Source organism: Akebia trifoliata, chromosome 9 (assembly GCF_017979445.1).
Source record: "Akebia trifoliata isolate Shusen 1 chromosome 9, ASM1797944v1, whole genome shotgun sequence".
NCBI lineage: Eukaryota > Viridiplantae > Streptophyta > Magnoliopsida > Ranunculales > Lardizabalaceae > Akebia > Akebia trifoliata.
The window spans coordinates 15,050,695-15,073,722 of record NC_141383.1 but is presented as its reverse complement, the minus strand read 5'-3'; the positions used below and the strand labels follow the sequence as shown (position 1 = coordinate 15,073,722).

General features: G+C 34.7%; 1 long non-coding RNA gene across 2 annotated transcripts; it reads right to left on the bottom strand.

Moving 5' to 3' along the window:
• Positions 1-15,366: 15,366 nt before the first annotated feature.
• Positions 15,367-21,888, bottom strand: LOC147394373 (uncharacterized). Of its 2 annotated transcripts, XR_015181383.1 has the most exons (4): positions 21,754-21,888; positions 19,853-20,207; positions 19,641-19,726; positions 15,367-15,620 (listed from the first exon to the last, which is right to left on the bottom strand). It is a non-coding gene; the product is annotated as an uncharacterized LOC147394373 (long non-coding RNA). The 2 variants fall into 2 exon arrangements; XR_015181382.1 differs by lacking the exon at positions 21,754-21,888 and having other exon boundaries at positions 19,853-20,444.
• Positions 21,889-23,028: the final 1,140 nt, after the last annotated feature.

The window sequence follows — 23,028 nt, the reverse complement described above, 5'->3', positions numbered from 1 at the left end:
TTTTTCTTTTGTTATTATTCATGCTTTCACTATATTTAATAGTTGGTTGGCATGGAAGTCAATAAAAAAAAACCCTATAAATTAGGAAGGTATGGGTGAAGGCTATTGGATTTGAAAAAAATAGTACATAGGCTCCATACAATCAACATAAAGCAAAACCAATTCTTAATTTAATGGATTAGGGGGAATTACCTACCTAAGACAGTAGCAATGTACACCAATGAAAATCCTATATTGTATGATATTTCCCTTTTGGCTTATTATTTTGATTGTTAGTAGATCACATTACAAAGAAAATTCCCAATTGAATACTTAGTAACATACTTAGCTTAGATCAAATGGACAGTAGTGTATTGTACATCAAATGCATCCTTATATTCTAATTATATTATTTGATTTCCACCATATAGGCCCATACAAAGTTCTTCCAAATAAATAAGTCCTGGATGTTGAAGGATGGATTGTCACCAGAATATTAGGAGGGCGTTGAACATCTTCTTAAGGTTGTCTAGAGGAATTGATTGAAGGGGTCCAATTTGGTACGTTGTACAAGTAAAACATATGATAATTTCAAAAACATCACGGTATGAACCATGCATGAGGCCGTCTATATTTCAATGGTATCGATGAAACATATCGTACGTGAGTCTAACATGGAGGAGGAGGAGGAGGTGGAGGAGCATGACAACGGAAAATGCATAAGACATAAAACAATGGAGAAATTGAAAGGGCGACCTCAGATGATGTTGAGGACATTGAACTAGTTCAGGATCAATGTACCAGTAGCCTTGAAACTTTTCAATATTTTCTCAAAAGATTCTGAAAAACCTTTATATCTATGTCACTTAAAGTTTATGAAGTTATCATCATTGGTCAAACTGTAGAACTTCAAGGCGAGTAATGGGTGGTTGAATAATTTTTTAAAAAAATTTGTTGAATTTATAATAAGATATGCTCCTAAATGATAATAAGATGTCCATATCCATGCATCGATAATGGAGTCACTACAAAAAAATGTGAAATAAGAACAAAGATTAAAAATAGTATAAGCTGTTTCTATTTAAAAAACCGTATTAAACCATTTTACTTTTGGAAACCATTTTAATCATGGTTTTAAAATTGGAAAGTCGCGTCTCATTCTTTCGGAATGAACCGAACTCACAATCTCTCTCTTTCTCTCTATCAGTCTCACCCTCGATCACCCTCTCTCTCTCTCTCTCTCTCTCTCTCTCTCTCTCTCTCTCTCTCGATCGACATCTCCATCTCTCTCACAGTCTCTCTCTCGATCGACCCCTCGATCTCTCTCTATTTCCCTCGATGGATCTTATATCCCTCTCTATCTGATCGATAGATTTCTATCTCTCTCTCTCTCTTGATTTGTCTCCCTCGATAGATCTCATCTCCCCCTCTATTTGATCTCTCTATCTGTTTCTGATATCTCGAAGTAATCTCTCATCTGTCAATCACATTGGTCATAAGGGCACGGTTACCTGTTGCATCACCTCACGTAACAAGCTAGAAATCATCGCGACCTCGGACTAGGTAACTCACTCTAATCCCTCTTTTCTTTATATAGATTGTATTAGGGTTTTTTATCCGATATCTTCGGGTTTGGATTGAAGATTTAAGTTTTTAATTGGATGTTTTCGTCTTAATTTGAACATTTCTTTGCAAAGATTTGTCTTCTATAATTAGGATTAGTAACTAAAAGAATTATACAAATTTAAGAGTCTTGGAGATTTCAGGTGTTAGAAGTAATATCTTTTTAGAGATCCAATTATTTTTGTTGTTTATGAGGTAGATGAACTCCAAATTTGCTTGTTTCTTTCAAGCATTTCAAATGAAAGGCTTTGAATGCCTTAGAAATCCATTGATATGTGCATGTGTTTGTGGTTTTGTCAATCTACAGACTTTAAATTCATCTTCTCATTTTTAAATTAAAGTCATGCGACAGGTATGCCTCGTAGAGTAATCTGAAACCCTAGATTTGGGGTTTTTTAGATTGTTAAAGGTTCCATTATGGTTTTATTGAGTTTAATTGCTTTAAAATAAGTTGACTTTATGTTAAGAAATGTGTTCCCTTGCATGTCATTTAATGTTAAAGCTAGTAAAATCATTCTTCAAATATAAATTTTTACATCTGGTGTGGTGTGTCCTACAATCCTTTTAATGAAGAAATGAAGTTATAGAATTTTTTTTTTTTAAGATTAAAAGCTATAGAATTTCGTTGACTTGGCAAACTTTTTGATTGACATAGACTTGGAAGTATAGTAACATAAATTGTCAGAAACTGATCATTCCTTTTGAGGTTTTTCTTTGCTATTTAATTTATTTTATTTTTCTTGAGTGCTGATTTTTATCTTAGTGGTGAATGAGTTCACTTTGTACAATTCAGAAGCTACAATTTTTGCCAAAAGGCTATAGTTCCTATGAAATACGCAATGCTACATGGTTCTTGATCATAGCATTAAGCTATACAAAATGCTTTGTTTTCTTTCACATACAACTTATTCATAATCTAATGGATTTTTCTAACTCGTCTCCTACTTTTTTCTTTTGTTAATTCATGCTTTCACTATATTTAATAGTTGGTTGGCATGGAAGTCAATAAAAAAAAACCCTATAAATTAGGAAGGTATGGGTGAAGGCTATTGGATTTGAAAAAAATAGTACATAGGCTCCATACAATCAACATAAAGCAAAACCAATTCTTAATTTAATGGATTAGGGGGAATTACCTACCTAAGACAGTAGCAATGTACACCAATGAAAATCCTATATTGTATGATATTTCCCTTTTGGCTTATTATTTTGATTGTTAGTAGATCACATACAACAAAGAAAATCCCAATTGAATACTTAGTAACATACTTAGCTTAGATCAAATGGACAGTAGTGTATTGTACATCAAATGCATCCTTATATTCTAATTATATTATTTGATTTCCACCATATAGGCCCATACAAAGTTCTTCCAAATAAATAAGTCCTGGATGTTGAAGGATGGATTGTCACCAGAATATTAGGAGGGCGTTGAACATCTTCTTAAGGTTGTCTAGAGGAATTGATTGAAGGGGTCCAATTTGGTACGTTGTACAAGTAAAACATATGATAATTTCAAACATCACGGTATGAACCATGCATGAGGCCGTCTATATTTCAATGGTATCGATGAAACATATCGTACGTGAGTCTAACATGGAGGAGGAGGAGGAGGTGGAGGAGCATGACAACGGAAAATGCATAAGACATAAACAATGGAGAAATTGAAAGGGCGACCTCAGATGATGTTGAGGACATTGAACTAGTTCAGGATCAATGTACCAGTAGCCTTGAAACTTTTCAATATTTTCTCAAAAGATTCTGAAAAACCTTTATATCTATGTCACTTAAAGTTTATGAAGTTATCATCATTGGTCAAACTGTAGAACTTCAAGGCGAGTAATGGGTGGTTGAATAATTTTTTAAAAAAATTTGTTGAATTTATAATAAGATATGCTCCTAAATGATAATAAGATGTCCATATCCATGCATCGATAATGGAGTCACTACAAAAAAAATGTGAAATAAGAACAAAGATTAAAAATAGTATTACGCTGTTTCTATTTAAAAACAGTATTAAACCATTTTACCTTTGGAAACCATTTTAATCATGGTTTTAAAATTGGAAAGTCGCGTCTCATTCTTTCGGAATGAACCGAACTCACAATCTCTCTCTTTCTCTCTATCAGTCTCACCCTCGATCAACCTCTCTCTCTCTCTCTCTCTCGATCGACATCTCCATCTCTCTCACAGTCTCTCTCTCGATCGACCCCTCGATCTCTCTCTATTTCCCTCGATGGATCTTATATCCCTCTCTATCTGATCGATAGATTTCTATCTCTCTCTCTCTCTCTTGATTTGTCTCCCTCGATAGATCTCATCTCCCCCTCTATTTGATCTCTCTATGTTTCTGATATCTCGAAGTAATCTCTCATCTGTCAATCACATTGGTCATAAGGGCACGGTTACCTGTTGCATCACTCACGTAACAAGCTAGAAATCATCGCGACCTCGGACTAGGTACTCACTCTAATCCCTCTTTTCTTTATATAGATTGTATTAGGGTTTTTTATCCGATATCTTCGGGTTGGATTGAAGATTTAAGTTTTTAATTGGATGTTTTCGTCTTAATTTGAACATTTCTTTGCAAAGATTTGTCTTCTATAATTAGGATTAGTAACTAAAAGAATTATACAAATTTAAGAGTCTTGGAGATTTCAGGTGTTAGAAGTAATATCTTTTTAGAGATCCAATTATTTTTGTTGTTTATGAGGTAGATTTGAACTCCAAATTTGCTTGTTCTTTCAAGCATTTCAAATGAAAGGCTTTGAATGCCTTAGAAATCCATTGATATGTGCATGTGTTTGTGGTTTTGTCAAATCTACAGACTTTAAATTCATCTTCTCATTTTTAAATTAAAGTCATGCGACAGGTATGCCTCGTAGAGTAATCTGAAACCCTAGATTTGGGGTTTTTTAGATTGTTAAAGGTTCCATTATGGTTTTATTGAGTTTAATTGCTTTAAAATAAGTTGACTTTATGTTAAGAAAGTGTTCCCTTGCATGTCATTTAATGTTAAAGCTAGTAAAATCATTCTTCAAAATAAAATTTTTACATCTGGTGTGGTGTGTGTCCTACAATCCTTTTAATGAAGAAATGAAGTTATAGAATTTTTTTTTTTAAGATTAAAAGCTATAGAATTTCGTTGACTTGGCAAACTTTTTGATTGACATAGACTTGGAAGTATAGTAACATAAATTGTCAGAAACTGATCATTCCTTTTGAGGTTTTTCTTTGCTATTTAATTTATTTTATTTTTCTTGAGTGCTGATTTTATCTTAGTGGTGAATGAGTTCACTTTGTACAATTCATAAGCTACAATTTTTGCCAAAATGCTATAGTTCCTATGAAATACGCATGCTACATGGTTCTTGATCATAGCATTAAGGCTATACAAAATGCTTTGTTTTCTTGGTTGTCAAGCTACGAAAGTACAAACTCAGCTCGGCTCTGCTGTGTTCTTAGAAGGTGAATTAGATAGCCTGCTCATCTCCTCTTGGTTTTTTATTCTTTTAGAAGCTTTGTAGATTGCAAGAAGGTGAAGCCAAAACCTTATTTGTCTTCGATTTCAAGAAGCAACTCAACTAACAAACCTGTGAGATCTTTAATACAAACCTTAGAATCAAATTTTCTTTGAATTTTCATAATTATCTATTTTGAAACGGTTTAATCACGGATTTTTGTCAAAAATCTACTCTTTTTGGCATTTTATTTTCGATTTTCTCATTAAAACAAATGATTTTGTGAGATCTTATTGATTTTTATCTCAATCAGTGTGACCTTCGTACTATTTAAAGCAACTCTTTGTGGATCTTGTTTTAGGATACCACAAGGTGAAAGCAAATCATGTTAACCAACCAACTACTTTAAAAGACCGATCTACTGGAGAAGGGGATAACTATGATATAGTTTATAGTTTTTGGTTATGTCGTTCTTGAATTTTCTGAGTATGAGCCTAGCTACTCATTCGATTCTTTATTTCCATATTTTTCAATAAGTAAGCATAGAATATATCACATTAAGACAAGTAAAACAATAGTTGAATCTAAGGTTAGCCCAACAAAGAGAAATTGAAGGTTTCACTAGGTTTTGTTACATTGATATGTGTTTTTTTTGTGAGTCATTCTTAGGAGTTAAGGGATCCTGACCGACCCTTAGCCTTATTGTTTCTCGAACACATCAAGATACATTAAGGGCTCCTATTTGTTAGGACAATCACATCATCTTTCTTGAAATATTAATCTTCTTTGTTAACCAAACAACTACTCCAAAAGATCAAATTGTTGGAGAGGGTAGAACTATGAATATAAGATAGTCACGGGGCTTAACTAAGGTATTATACACCCGAGTGTGGAGGAAAATATACACTCAACATACTTCTTTAGGAAGGGTAGATCAAGTGGTTGAAACCCTAAGAAGAAATAAATTCCTTGGGACCACCCTCCAGGGTCTGGCTGACTATCGACTCAACCAGTTGCATGTAGGGCTTTCTGAGTGCATACCAGTTGTACACCCACCATGTCATCTACTAGATCTCTCATCTCATCTTTAGGCATGGATGGAAGTGTGGGTGTAGCTAACTTGGATGGGAAATCAATCCATTTAATCGATGCTTTGCAATCATCTGATCAAAACTCACACCTAACTACTAACCAGGGTAGGTGCTCTACTAGGGAAGGGCATGATGAGAGTGTGAAAGGGGGGAATAGTAGTGGTAAATGCCATTGTTCAAGGAGGAGGTTAGATTTCATTACTTTTATGTTTTAGCTTGTTATGTCCAATTGGTTTCTTTAATCACTCACTAACAATGTTCTATTTTATAGGAAATTGAGGGTGAAGAGAATCATCAAAGTGCCTGCAATTAGTGACAAGATCTTTGATAACCCTTTTGATGAGTATTTATGGAGAAAGTATGGGCAGAAGCCAATCAAGGCTTCTCCACACCCTAGGTATATCTACCCTTATTTTGACATTCATTACTATGTTAAAAAAATCTAGATTCAACGTACGTGTTTGATTTGTTATGGTTTTAAATATTAGATATGGATTAGAGTTTGATGGATGGATATTTTCAGTATTTCCCATTAAGGAATTATTATCTTCTATGAATTATCAAGTTATTTATTCATTTGCTACTGTAGATATCTTTTATTGGAAGAACATTAGGAATGTTCATCTTCATTTTAAAAGAAAATGTTAGAATTTGTTCTTAAATAACTGTAAATGGTTCTAAATTTGAGGAAAAGCCAAACTTGTTCACATTTTTATGGCTTCTTAATGCCAATTCATTGGACATTTTCAAATTATAGGCAAATTTTTGTTAACAATGACATCCTATTTCTTTTGGTTGACCAAATTGCCTAGTTATATAGGCCATGAAAGTCTTAGAGAAATGGGGGAAAAAGAAAAATTCAATTGGTATTATAGTAGTGGCTGAAAGTGTTCTCAATTCGCGAGTGCAAATCCGTTTTTTGTGTTTTGGGAGTTGCCACCTAATTTTACAGTCTAGGAACCGAAACATGACTCAACAGATAAAAAATTACTGATCTATGAAAAGAATGGATCTAGGGATCACGTTACGGGATTGGAAGGTGGTAGGTACCAATCCCGCCCAACGAATGTCGATCTCTACTTTAAAAAAAAATTACATTTCAAAATAACAACCTAAAAAATTAAAACAAAATATTACCTTTATTACCTGAGTGATTGTAACGGTTGATCCCCTTAGAATTTGGTGGAGAGCGTTCCTCATGTGAGTCTTCCTGTTTTGTCTCTGTCATTAGATCCGCTTCTAATCTCCGAGATGAGGTATTCTTCTTATAGATCTAAATATTTTCTGGATTTTCTAGATTATTTTAGGATTTATGAGTATTTTTTGAGTAAAAAATAAGGTTTGAGTCTTAGGTAGGGACTTGGGACTTCAGATTTAGGATTTTGAGAAGGTTAGGAAGAGGTTTTAGCCTCTCTTCCCTATGATTTTTCTTGACTTGCGAATTTAGGTTGTGGAGGCTCCTTTTCATAGAACTTTTTAAAAAAGTTCATGTTTGATTAGGTTTCTTCAAGATAAAGTTAAGTTGTTTAATTAGGGTTTTGAATTATGATTTTAATTCTTACGTACAATAAAGATTTTTAAGTTTTTAGAGAACCCCCTAATTATATTTTTAATTCTTTGGGACCTTAGATGAGGGGTCTTTTATAAATATCATGTGGGCCCTACTTAAATAAATGAGCCACTACTTAAAAATTGGCCTATGGGCTTAATTAATTGGTTTTATTTGTTTAAAATTTTTAATTTGATTTATTAATATTTTATTTTTAGGATTTGAAAAATTATCGTTTTACTTTCAAAGAGGGTTTTTATATTGAGAGGTTGATTTTTGATATTTTGGAATGTTTTGAAATCAGTTTTTCGTAAGAAATTCAATGGGAGTATAGGTTTGTGTCACTTATGGGTTTTCGGCATGAAATGATTATGTGCCCTATGTGGGCGTTTTCGTAATTTTGTCGAATTTTGTGAAAATTGACGAAACGATTTATTTAATTTTAATTTGTTATTTTATGTGTTCAAAAGTATTTCCTAAACATAATGTAGGCTCTAGGGATGTTTTGATGTTATGGTATTTTGATAATTTGATCATTTTTTAGTGATTTTTCTCGTAAAATTTCTTTTTATCTTAAAATGATGATTTCTATGTTTTTGGGTCATATTTTCTTAGCGTAGTGTAGTTTCTAAAGTTTTGCTTACTAGAAATACCACATCCGAATTTCTGAAACATATTTAATAACAAATAAAAAATATTAGAATATTTATCCATCATTGGGAAGTGTTGCAATTGGGTTAACGAGTTGATTAATCATGTATATGCAAAAATGGGGTGTCTATAGATGCTCATCTTTGGCAGAGGGTTGAAGCAAACTAGATAGCAAATCTACTTTGGTAGATAGTGCGTTATCCGAATGCCAAAGATGGTGACATTTTATTTTGCAGTCTGATTTAGCAATTCGTCTGGACATTCGAATCTTTGAGGGTGAAAATCCCCCCAAATTAAAAAGTTGTTAGGTCCTCGAGCGCGAGCTTTCATTGACGGCATCAGATCCTTGAAATTTAAAAAATTTTCCCTGACTAATAGAACAAACGTGTAAATGTGTACACTTGAAATCTAAGATAAATCTCAAAGGGTCAGAGCAAAAATTGAGTAAAATTTGAGCAATATGAACATAATTGAGCATAATCTGAGCATAAACTGAGCATAATCTTAGCATAAACTAAGCATAATCTGAGCATAATTTGAGCAAAAGTTGAATGTCTTACTCTACCTACTTTAGGTGAAAGAGTAATGAACTATTTTTTGGGGAGTTATACTCTACCTACTTGGGCTAAAAGAGTAATGGACAATTTTTTGGGAGTCTAATCTACTTACTCGGGGTGAAAGAGTAATAAACCATTTTTTGAGAGTCCTACTCTATTTACTCGGGGTAAAAGAGTAATGAACTATTTTTTGGGAGTCCTACATTACCTACTCGGGATGAAAGAGTGATGAACTATTTTTTGGGAGTCCTACTCTACTTACCCCAGGGTGAAAGAGTAATGAACTATTTTTTGTGAGTGAAATCTGAGAAAAATCTTAGCGGGGTCTGAGCAAAATCCAAGAAAAATCTTGATGAAGTCTAAGCAAAATCAGAGAAAACTTGGTGGGTTGAGTAAAATCCGAGAAAAATCTCGGTGGAGTCTGAGCAAAATCCAAAAAAACTCGACTGGTTTGAGCAAAATCTGAGAAAAATCTCGGTGGGGTCTAAGCAAAAATCTAAGAAAAATCTCTTCGAAGTTTGAGTAAAATCTGAGAAAACTCAGCGGGTCTGAGCGATATCCGAGAAAACTCGGCGAAGTGAATCTGAGAAAGAATGAATAAATTTGAGAATTAGTGCCCTATCTATTATTTTGGGTGAAAGGGTGATGAGCTATTCTCTGGGCAAAACAAAATGTGCTATCAGAAATACTTTTGTTTGAACCGCAAGGTTTTTCAAAAATTTTATGAATTTTAAACTCGAATGTTTAACTTCCTTTGAACTTCACGAGTTTTCAAAAAAAATTACTATCAAGAAGGTAACCTTAAATTTGAGGTTTCCATTATCCTTTAGGATTAACATTGATAAAGCTTGAGAATAAAATGCCCCTAGTTTGACAAGAAATATTGTATTGGAGATAATTGAACACAGTTTGACAAAGCAAATGCCATTAGTGTAAAGGGGAAAGCTATATGCTATAGAAAAAGAAAGTGCCCCTTGTTATGAAGGTTTAAAATATTTGATAACCACAAGCACAATAAATATTTAACCTTTAATTTTGACCTTTCATATTGAAGATTTTGAGTTAGGCTCAAGAACAAAATATTTCATTTTGTTCATGGTTCACTTAGAGAAGTGAATTTTTTTCAGATCAATCGTAGATAAGTTACTTGTGACTTCTGAGCCTTTGCCTGGTTTAAGTTGGGTATTGACACATGGTCATTCAGACTTTTGATGTTTCAGCTCGAACCTCCCTTTTAGCTTTTCAACTCAACGAAGATTTTCTTTTGATTTTTTGGTTGCTCTAACTTTTCCTAGATTGCATTTTTAGGTTTTCAATCTAGCAAGCATGCTCTAGCTTTTGTCTAGATCGCTTTTCAGGTTTTCGATCTAACGAGCTTATAATTTTTTATTTTACTTTTTTTTTCTTCGCTCTGATTCTTGTCAAGGCCGTCCTTTCGGATTTTCAATCTTGCGAGCTTACCTTAATTTTTGCCAAAGTCGCATTTTCAGGTTTTCAACCTACAAGACTTTTTTCTTTGCTTTAATTATTGTCAAGGCTGTCCTTTCGGATTTTCAACCTTGCGAGCTTGCCTTAATTTTTACCTAAGTTGCAATTTCGGATTTTCAACCTAGCAGACCCCATTTTGAACTTCTAGAGTTACTGTCTGATCATGCTTTGCTCCCTTCTTTGACTTTTTCGTACGATACTTAAGAAGATTTTCATGGGTAAGCTTAGGACTGGGCATAAAAAGAAAAGAATTTTTCTGCTTATAAACTTAAATGCCACTTCTGTGGCATTTTTTTTAAAAAATTTCTCTTTCTTTGTATTTTTTTCCCTATTTGACAATAGCTCTTTTTCTTTTGAATTTTTTATTTGTTTTTTTGTGGGAGAATATTTATTTTTTATTTTGATGTGGTTGGGCCTGAAGTAACTTCTCAGGTTGCATACGTACCCAGAATTTTGGGATCATACCAAAACATAGTTCGAATTCCTTCCCTTGGGTTAGGTGATCAGGCTGAGAAAAAAATACATTTATTTTTTATTTATTTAATTTTTTTATAAAAAGACTACAAAGGGTTGAGAAAGGAGATGTGAACAGAGTAGCAGAAAAATTGATCCGACTGAAGATGACCTCCTTAAATGTAGTATTGCTTGATCTGGTCAAGGTTGGTTGGTTCTAGTAGTTCAATTCTATCATGATCTTAAAATCTGACAATTTTCCAGGCAGTATTTCCTTAATGAATGAATCTCTCCCATTGGATTCAGATTTCCTTCTATGATCGATGAGGAGTACTTAATTTTCTTTGGATTCTGATGCTTTTCCCAAGCAGTGTTTCCTTGTTAATGAATGAATCTCTCCAATTGGGTTTAGACTTCCTCCTATGATCGAGGAGTGGTGCTCAATTTTCTTTGAAGTCTAATGGTTAAATCCTTGACTTGATAGTGGCGAACTTTGACTTTCTTATCAAACGTACGAGTGATTCTTCTTTGATAAGTTTACACGTGGAACAAAACTTCTAGGTTGTTTTTCTTCATCTGGTTTAGTTCTTCATACCGATGACGGATCTAATTTGTTGCTAACAATTGACTTTCCATAAAGACCTTGAGATATGAGATTTCCATTTCAACTGGTAAGACTTTTTTCATATCATACACTAGAGAATAGGGAATAGCTCCAGTGGAAGACTGTATTGATGTACGATATGCCCACAGTGTGAATGGTAATTTCTCTGACCAATCTCGGTGTGATTGGCACATTTTCATGATAATTATTTTGAAACTCTTATTAGTTGCTTCAACCGCTTTATTAATCTGAAGACAGTAGGGAGATGATAGAGTAATGACCTAAGCTTTGAAGTGCAACCCATTATCAAATATTAGCTTAGAAAGTATCCCATATCAGCTGATAATATGTGCTTGAATGAAATTTACAACTTGAGATGCAGTGAGGACAGCATTGTTACATTTTGTAACATCTTCTTTGATTTCATCAATATTTTCATTTTATTGGGTGAGTATCTATTTCGTGTTGGACAACACCCAAGGCTACACAAACATATCCTTATAAGACTACGCGAACAAGTTTTTTGAAATTTCTAAGTGAATTCAATATCCCCTCATGTTCCTCTAGGGACAGGAGGGTTTCTATTTGAATTTCTTGGAAATTATTTTTTGTTCTGAAGTAATGACCTTTGCTTCTTTGATTAAAAGATGAACACGATATTTATCTTCTTATTCAGAAGGGTGTTCCTTATTAGAGGAATTTATCCTTAAGTCAGATTATTAGTTAATCCGTTAATGTGCTTGAGGTATTCAAAATTTTCCTTTATCCAATCAAATTTAGATGGGGCGACAGACACCTCTATAGACTTGACAAACTAACTCGACTCACCAGAAAAAGAGGGATATACTGAATATAAAAAAAACATGACCTTGTTGAATCGATAAAAAAATAGACACTCGAGCTAACCCAAGTAACCCATGAAAACTTATGACAAGTACCCACAATGGGCTTGATTATGGACTGAGGACTACTCGGGACATTGCTTACAACTGGTAGGACTGAGGCACTGTGATCTTCAGGGAACAACTGGGTAATGTTGAGATATTCTGAGGGTTTTTCTGACGATTGACTTGGTGCTGATATTTTATTCTAACCGACCTGACTTACGACCCTAGTTAGGAGGTGGACGATTGAGCTTAAGCACAATGATAACCCTAAAACCTAATCGAATGTGAATTTAATTAATTTTAGTGTTACCACTTGATAACATTTTAATGAATCTTGAGATTTTATTGAATTCTATGCACCAATCCATATGGTTATTTCAAAAGGAAAAATAATTTTATTGAATTATTGAAAATCATTAACAAATAATATTATCATTGAATAACAACTTTCAACAAATCTAATTTGAACTATTTTTTCCTTTAGAAAAACATATTTTAGTAATTTTTCAAGGTCTATGCAAAAAAATAAATCTTTTGTAAAAATATTTTTCTTCCTTTCTTTTCCTTTGGAAAAACATTTTTCTTCTTTTGAAATGGGTTGGGACCAGAATTAAAAAACTGTTTGAATACCATTTTGATTTGAATGGTCTGGCCTATCGTGATTTCTGGATCAAGATGGACTGGGTCATTATGAATTATTGCCACATTTAAAATGGATTTTTTATTGGATTGATGTGCCCAGCAATATGATAGCCTTGAGTTAAATTAAACAAAAATTTGACATCTTGAGGATAAAATCGTAATTTCATGATCTCAACATTTGAAAAGTCCCTTTCCAAAAAGGTAATCTGGGAACACCCACGATAAGTTTGAGTCGCGACCTATAAGGAGGTTTCTAAACTCTATGTTCACTACGTACAATGCAATTTATCTGGCCACCATTGCCCAAGTTTACCTATATATTTCTCTAACGTACTCAATCAGACAGTATGAGATGACTTGGTTTGATATACCGATAGGTATTCAAAGTGATAATCTGAGCCTCCAACCCAAATCTCTGAAGTCGAAAACAACCAGTTTAATCCTTAATTGAGAGGTGGCGCACGATGCTAAGTAAATGCACTCTTAAGTCATGTCTTGTCTAGAATAAACATCGTCTATCCCCTTAGTACACGAGGTACAACGGGGTAGGATCTCGCTTAAGCACTGATTTTGATCAAGAAGTGCAATTAGTGCAACTTAGATTAGCTTTGCTTAATGAGTTCGATGGGACTTAGGGTCAAGTCTAACCCAAGTCTAAGGTTGTAGTTTTCATAAATGGTTTAGCATCCTACAAGGGAACCGACCACATGCTAGTAGTATGTTGGCAATCGAGACATGTGATTTTGCGGCTTACAATAGGACAACGGCTCAGGTCACTCCAACATGAGTGCATCGATATACCTTTCAGGGTCACTTGATCGAACGGTACTGATGTTCTAGTTTTATATACCATAAAGGTACGTGACTGGCGTTGTGATTTTCATGAATGATGTTGTGTCTCACAAGGAGATCGGGCCACGCACTAGTGCCACATTGGTTATAAGGAACATGTAAACGTGCAATGCAAAGTAATTTAAATGTGCTAGTGGTGTGTGCAAAATAGGGTGACGTGTGCTCGGGGCATTTTTTTAGATGAATGGGTCCATGAGGCCAAATCAAATCATAAAAGTATGGATATTAGAAAAATATGATCATACAACATCAATATCAAGATTAAGGCATACACATCAAATATATATCAATTAAGATCATGGCATATCGGATGAGCAATCAATCAGGATAACACAAAAATAATCAATCATCCAAAAAAAATTTATTTTTTAAAATGAACCAAAACAAAATGACTTTTTTTTTTATACTATTTTTTTTGTCCAATCAAGGATCGCTTTGGGCGACCCAAAACAAATCGAGATTTCAATGAATATTGAATTGAGGATAGAATGATAGTTGTTGGGATAAGGAGTGATGAATTCTTTTTTTTTTTTTAACAAATTGATTTTTTTCAAAGAAAAAAAAAACTCTACTGCCACACCAACTTATACATTTGCACTAAAAACAAAATTAACAAACATCCAAATGTGGTGTGCTATAGGTAAAAGTTGGTGTAACAAATAGAAAAAAAAAATTTATTCTCCTCTTTACATCATCGCAATAGAGAGGGCAGCAAGAATTCATCCCCTTCTTATTTCATGTTTTCTTTTTCGACTGACAACATGTTTGCTGTAAAACACTTCTCCAACCAAGCAAAATCTATAGCATTAGAGGAAATATTCATCCTCTATAGCCTTTGGTTTACAAATTTGGAGAGGTCGACCACTCAAAAATTTTAACACTTCTCAACCATTCTTCCATACACTTCATTCAAAAATGAGGAAATCCAGCATTCAATTATTTTAGCCTCCAAGGACTGTCGAATTATGAAATCAGTCCCTTCCATCTTCGTTGGAACTCTGAAGAAAACTCAAAACACAGAAATTTAAAAAAAATGATTTTTTTATATGATCTCCATAATTCAATCGTTTTCCCTCTAAAGAAATCGGATAACGAAGAAATCCGACCTTCAATCACTGAAAGAGAATCTAATTTTTAAAAATTTGTAAATAAAAAATAAAAATAGAAACAGTAATTTGTAAGAACACTAACTCCTACCCCAATTTTATTGAAGAAACAAAGACAAAGAACAATTTCTAAGATACAAATCTCTCTTACTCTCTCTAAAACCCCAATTCCAATCTTCCTGAATTCTGCTCTTCTTAGCCTTTGTTAGATGCGCAGCAAAAAAACAAGGAGATGTATTATGGCATGAGTTGTAATTACGTTGTCTTTGGAGTCCTTTATTTAGTTGTTTAGTCCGATTGTGAGTCGTGGGTTACGAAGTCGTGGGTTTTTATTAGTCCAATTACGGAGGACTTGGTCAAAGTTTGTTATGGATATTTGTTAGGTGGTTACGGGCCATGTTGGGCCACATTTACTATGGGTAGTTATTTCAAAATATTGTGTCTTCAATTTAAGCCCATTTACATTCATCAATGAAGTAGATAGAGTGTTCATCCAAACATTGTAAGAGGGAGGTTACTGGCACCTCATATTGTCCAGATTTATGCATTTTATTACAAAACATATTTGTGCACGTAACAATTGGTATCAGATCTGTGTTTGTGCAACATGGCTGAGGAAACCAGGCAAGCTCATGTGAATGAAATGCTGGCAGCTTTAAAAATGAAAGAATGAGACTCTGTAAAAAGAGCAACAAAGGCAAAAAGGCATGTTAGAGGCAGTTCTACAACAACTCAACAATTTGGCTTCAACTTATGAGCAAATGGTGATAAAGTCAGGCAAATTAGTTTCAGGAGAAGGGCCCTCAAATACAAAGGTCAGTACCAATCCTTTATTTGAAAATAATGGGGGGATACAAGCTAGATCCCTTAGGCTTGAATTTCATAGATTTGATGGGACTGATTCTGTCCAATAGGTTTTAAATGCAAATCAATTCTTTTCTTACTATGATATCCCAGATAACCAAAAAATTCAAATAACTTTCTTCCATATGGAAGGAAAAGCTCTCTATCATGGCTTAAGGAATCCAACCCAGTAACCACTTGGGATGAGTTTACTAGTGCTTTAGAAATCAGGTTTGGACCCTCTACTTATGAGGATCCTGTGGGCAATTTACTAAACTAAAGCAAACTAGTACAGTAGAAGAATATCAAACCCAATTTGAGGAGTTATCCAACAAAATCAAAGGATTAACAGAAGAGTTTAGGATAAGTACCTTCTTGAGTGGTTTGAGAAAAGATCTTAGGATAATGGTAACTATGTTTAAACCAAACACCTTACATGTTGCTTTTGATTTAGCAAAATTACAAGAGATGGAAATAATAAGGAGAAATTCACCATATACCTAGTGAAACCATTCCCCTGCCTTAAACACCAATCAAACTCCCCTTCTTGAGTGGTTTGAGAGAAGATCTCAGGATAATGGTAACTATTTTTAAACCAAACACCTTACATGTTGCTTTTGATTTTGCAAAATTACAAGAGGTGGAAAATAATAAGGAGAAATTCACCATATTCCCAGCGAAACCATTCCCCCGCCCATCCAAACACACCATCAAACCACTCCAAATCTCTTCCTTCAGCACCTACACAGGCACCCTACTCCGATACTAAAAATAGTAACCATACCAAAAAACAATCCCAGATTTCCCAAACAGACCAAATGACCAATTCAAAAAGAATCTCCTGGTCAAATGCAAGAGTGAAGGGCAAAAGGACTTTGTTATTATTGTGATGAGAGGTTCCAACCAGGTCATAGATGCTATAAACCTAAACTCTTTCTGTTAGAAGGGATACAGATAGAGGAAGTTGAGGATGAGCAGATAGATGAATCCATGGCTGTCCTTAACTCAGAAGAACCTAAAGATGAAGAGGAAGAAAAAGGGGAACTTTTAGGGATTTCATTGCATGCCTTAGCAGGGGCTTATGCTCCTAAGACCATGAGAATAGCAGGGGTCACCAATAAAACAAGTGTGATTACTCTCATTGACACAGGGAGTACGTATAGTTTTATTGATCCAAATGTAACAAGGAAATCTAGATTGATAGTTGAGGATACCAATCAATCAGTCAAGTTGGCTGACGTATCAACCACCCTTCCTTACCTTGGTTTCTGTAAGGCTGCCTCACTCCAATTACAAAGTCTATAAGTTACTCCTAGTCTATACTTACTAGTTTTGGGAGGTTGTGATGCTATTTTAGGGATGGACTGGCTGAAAATACTGGGAATTGTAGTGTGGAACTTCAATAACCTAATTATGAGTTTTACACTCGGGAATGACACTGCCACATTAAGATGAATACAACTACCTAGTAGAGTAGTTGAGGAGGTTGAGTATATGGAAACTCTAAAAGGGAATTCTGTTAAGGAAGTTTGGGTTTAGTTTTTAGAAGGAACAAAATTAGAGGGTGTTGTGTCCATACCAGCGACTGTGCAAGGGATTCTTGATCAATTTCAAACTGTTTTTGAATAACCTAGTGGCTTACCCCCACCAAGAAGCCATGACCATAAGATAACTCTTTTACCAGGTTCTAGACCTACCTGTGTAAGACCCTATAGATATCACTACTACCAAAAGGAAGAAATTGAAAAGTTGGTAGCTGAGATATTAACAGGAGGAATTATCAGAGGCAGCCAAAGCCATACTCTTCACCAGTTTTATTGGTAAGGAAAGCTAATGGAGGTTGGAGAATGTGTGTGGATTATCATGCTCTTAACAAAGACACTATTAAGGATAAATATGCCATACCCAACATCGATGAACTTTTAGATGAATTACATGGGGCTCAAGTTTTTTCTAAGTTGGATCTGCGTTCAGGTTATCATCAGATTCGAATGAACCTTGAAGATATTCCAAAAATTGCTTTCAGGACCCATGAGAGTCACTATGAGTTTTTGGTTATGCCCTTTGGATTGACGAATGCACTTTCTACTTTTTAGGGGTTAATGAATCAAGTGTTTAGGCCCTATTTAAGGAAATTTGTCTGGGTATTCTTTGATGATATTCTAGTTTATAGTAAAAGTCTGTAGGATCACTTGGCATAGTTACAAACTGTTTTAGAAGGTATGAAGACTCATCAGTTTTTTGCTAAGGCATCCAAGTGTGTTTTTGGAAGCAAAGAAGTGGAGTATCTTGGGCATATCATTTCCAGTGAAGGTGTGAAGGCTGACCCTCAGAAAATCGCAGCCATGCAGGAGTGGAAGGAACCTAAGAACCTCAAGGCATTACGAGGATTCTTGGGACTCATAGGGTATTACAGAAAGTTTGTGCAAGACTATGGAAATATTGCTGCCCCTTTGACATCTTTACTAAAGAAGGATGCCTTTTGTTGGAATGAAAAGGTTCAGCAAGCCTTTCTGAAGTTAAATGAAGCTATGATGAATTCCCCAATATTAAGGCTACCAAACTTCACTAAATGTTTTGTTATTGAATGTGATGCCTCAGGTGAAGGATTGGGAGTAGTTCTCATGCAAGAAGGATAGCCTATTGCATATCTCAAGCAAGCTTTAAAGGGAAGGAGTCTCTCTCTATCAACATATGAGAAAGAATTACTTGCTCTAATGATGGCTATAAAGAAGTGGAGACACTATTTACTAGGGCAAACTTTCAAGGTATGCACTGATCAACGTGCCTTGAAATATCTTCTGGAACAAAGGGTGGGTACCCCTGCTAAACAAAAATGGGTTTCCAAACTTCTTGGTTATGATTTTGTGATCGAATACAAGAGTGGTAAGACTAATACAGTAGCTGATGCCCTATCCCGATTACCCTACTCAGAGCACCCAAACAGAAATACAGATCCACACTTCCAAACCCACCAACCAAACAGCTCCCCAATTACCATAAATCCAGAAATTCAAGTAGTCTGTATGATCAAAGCAGCATGGATAGATGAGTTAAAAAAGTCTTACTACCAAGATCCAATGTTGCAAAGGTTAATTAACCTCTACCATCAAGGGACCTTGGATTCAGTAGTATACCAAGTTCGTAATGAGCTACTCTTTTACAAGGGTAGGCTTCACTTGGGAACCTTTGTGCCATTCCAGCAGTAGATCCTACAGTATTTTCACAGCAATCCATTAGGGGGCCATACAGGAGTTTATAAAACAAATTCAAAGATCAAAAAGGAATTTTTCTGGCCGGGTCAGTGTAGTGATGTAAGAATTTTCATTCGAGAGTATGATGTATGCCAGAGGAACAAGGTTGAAACCCTCCACCCAGCGGGATTGCTTCAACCTCTTCCTATACCATAGAGAAATTGGGATGACATTAATATGGACTTCATAGAAGGATTGCCCCCAACAAAGGGATGTACTGTTATAATGGTAGTTGTGGATAGACTAAGCAAATACGCTCACTTTATTCCACTAACTCACCCTTATACAGCATTGTCAGTAGCTAAGGTTTTCATGGAAAATATTTTCAAGCTATATGGTATGCCCAGACCATAGTCAATGATAGGGACCCAATATTCACAAGTCAATTCTGGAAAGAATTGTTTCGTATTTGTGGAACAGAACTATTAATGAGCTCTACCTATCATCCTCAGACAGACGGACAAATAGAGGTAACCAAAAAAAGTTTAGAATGTTATTTACGATGTTTTTCCAATGACAGACCAAAGGATTGGGCACTATGTCTACCTCTTACAAAATATGTCTATAACACATCAAGGTATAGTTCTATTCAGATCTCACCATATGAGGCTGTATACGGACAATCTCCACCCCAAATGTTGTCGTATGAGCCAGGAACAACCCGTGTGCACGCAGTAGAGGAGGAGCTGCGAAAAAGGGATTTCATCAAAAAATTAAAATAAGAAAATCTGCAGGAAGCCCAAAGCAAAATAAAATATTATGCTAATAAGAACAGAATCGAAAGAGAATTTGAGGAAGGAGACTGTGTCTACTTGAGATTGAAACCCTATAGGCAGATGTCTATAGCCACTCGAAGAAACTTGAAGCTGTCACCTCGCTACTACGGGCCTTTCCAGATCTTTCGAAGAATCGAAAAAGTTGCTTATACGTTGGATCTCCCCAAAGAATCTCAGATTTTTCCCACCTTCTATGTTTCGTGTCTCAAGTAACCACTGAAGGAACTCTCATTCCTGAACCAGAACTTGTTCTTTAGCGGAGACTCAAAAAGAAGGGGCACAGAGCTGGAGCTGAACTACTCATCCAATGGAAATGAGCAACCATCGAAGATGCTACTTGGGAAGACATCGATGATCTACAAAGGCAAGACCCTGATCTTGTGGGCAAGATCTTTTGAAGGGGGAAGGAATGTTAGATGCGCAGCAAAGAATAAGGAGGAGATGTATTATGGCATGAGTTGTAATTACATTGTCTTTGGAGTCCTTTATTTAGTTGTTTAGTCTGGTTGTGGGTCGTGGGCTACAAAGTCGTGGGTTGTTTATCAATCCAGTTACATAGGACTTGGTCAAAGTTTGTTATGGGTATTTGTTAGGTGGTTACGGGCCATGTTGGGCCACATTTATTATGGGTAGTTATTTTAGAGTATTGAGTCTTCTATTTAAGTCCATTTACATTCATCAATGAAGTAGATAGAGTGTTCATCCAAACATTGTCAGAGGGAAACATTGTGAGAGGGAAGTTACTGGCACCTCATATCGTCCAGATTTATCCTTTTTATTACAAAACATATTTGTGCACGTAACAGCCTCTAGGACAGCATCCTCGCTACGTCCTTCAACACCCGTAGCAGGTTCAGCTAATAGAAAGATACAGTCCAGATAAACTAAAACCGGTTCTTGGCCCAACCTGCTCCATGGAACCATAAGTCTCACTGATCCAAGAAATCCAGCCTTAACTTTAACAGGCAACTTTAATGCATTAATTACATCTAGCCTCAATTGCATATTCGTTAACTCTACATCACCTTGTCAGACACTGATCTTCAATGCCTCTTTGTTGAGACCAATTACATAGTTTCCAAGATATTTTTGCAACAAATATGTAACTTGACCTTCCAGCATTGTTTATGATTAAATCAAATCTAATCGAAGATCAAGAACAGAGGAGAGAGAGAGAGAGAGAGAGGGACACTTCTCTCCTTTGCTGCCCCATCACGCACATATGAGAGAAGAAAAAAAAAAGAAAAAATATTACTAACACACCACGTACAATAAATTTGATTTTTTTTTTCGTGATTTTTTTTTAAAATCCTTTGTCATCATGCACAAAGTGAATCAACACACCATGTATAACAAGACCGATTAAAAATTTATTTTTTATTTTAAAAAAAACATTTATGGCTCCTCATCCCAACCACAATCATTCCATCCTTATTTCATTAACCTTTGAAATCTTGAATTATTTAGGATCATCACTAGTGACCCTCAATCGGATCATAGAACAAGAAAAATAAAAAAAAAAATAAAATACTCAAAAATCAAACAAATGATCCATAATCAAGCCCAAAGAATAAAAATAAAAATAAAAATAAATAAATAAAAATTAGGTCGATTTGGCATTGCACCAATATTTGGGACTTTTCAAGTTTGATCCTCAAAATATCTCCAACGGAGTCACCACTGAAAGCACACTCAATCTGAGAGTGCGAATACATTTTTTAGATTTTGAGAGTCGCCACCTAATTTTACGGTCTAGGAATCGAAATATAACTCAATAAATTAAAAAAATACTGATCTACAAAAAGAATGGGTATGGGGATCACATTACAAGATTGGAAGGTGTTAGGCACCAATCCCGCCTGACGAACACTTGTCTTTACTTTCCCAAAAAATTACATTGCAAAATAACGACCTAAAAAATCAAAATAAAATATTACCTTTGTTACTTGAGTGATTGTGAATGTTGATCCCCTTAGAATCTGGTAGAGAACATTCCTCGTGTAAGTCTTCCTACTTTTATTTCCGTCAATAGATCCACTTTTAATCTTCGAGATTAGGTATTCTCCTTCTAGATATAATATCTTCTGACTCTTTTAGGTATTTTTTTTAGGGTTTCTGAGTTTATTTTTTTAAAGATTTCTAGGTATTTTTTGAGTAAAAAATGAGGTCTGGGTGTAAGGTAGGGACTTGGGGCTTCACATTTAGGATTTTGGGAAGGCTGGGAGAGTTTGTGGTCTCTCTTTCCTATGATTTTTCTTGACTTCCGAATTTAGGTTGTGGAGGCTTCTTTTTATAGAGCTTTTTAGAAGAGTTAGTGTTTGATTAGATTTCTTCAAGATAAAGTTAAGTTTTTTAACTAGAGTTTAATTAGGATTTTGAATTAGGGATTTAATTCTTACATACAATGAAGATTTTTAAGTTTTTGGAGAACCCCCTAATAATATTTTTAATTCTTTATGACCCTTAGATGGAGGAATCTTTTATAAATATCATGTGGGCCCCACTTAAATAAATGGGCCACTACTTAAAAGTTGGCCTATGGGCTTAATTAATTGGTTTTATTTATTTAAAAATTTTAAATTGATTTATTAATATTTCACTTTACATTAATTAATGTTTTAGATTTTTTATTTTTAGGGTTTGAAAAATTATCGTTTTGTCTTTAAAGAGGGCTTTTGTGTTGAGAGGTTGATTTTCGATGTTTTGGAATGTTTTGAAATCAATTTTTCGTAAGGAATTCAATGGGAGTATTGATTTGTCTCTTATGGGTTTTCGGCATGAAATGATTGTATGCCCTATAAGGGCATTTTCGTAATTTTATCGAATTTTATGAAAATTGGTCAAATGATTTATTTGATTTTAATTTGTTGTTTTATGTGCTCGAAATGATTTTCCTAAGTATAATGTAGGCTTTAGGGATGCTTCGATATTAGGGATATTTTGATAATTTGATAATTTTTTAGTGATTTTTCTCTTAAAACTTCTTTTTGTATCAAAATGATGATTTTTATATTTTTAGGTCATATTTTCCTAGCGTAGTGTGATTTTTAGAGTTTTGTTTGCTTGAAATACCTCATCCAAATTTATAAAACATATCTATAATAACAAATAAAAAATATTGGAATATTCATCCATCATTGGGAACTATCGCAATCAGGCTGACAAATTGATTAATCAGGCGTATGAAAAAATAAGGTGTCTACAGCGACATG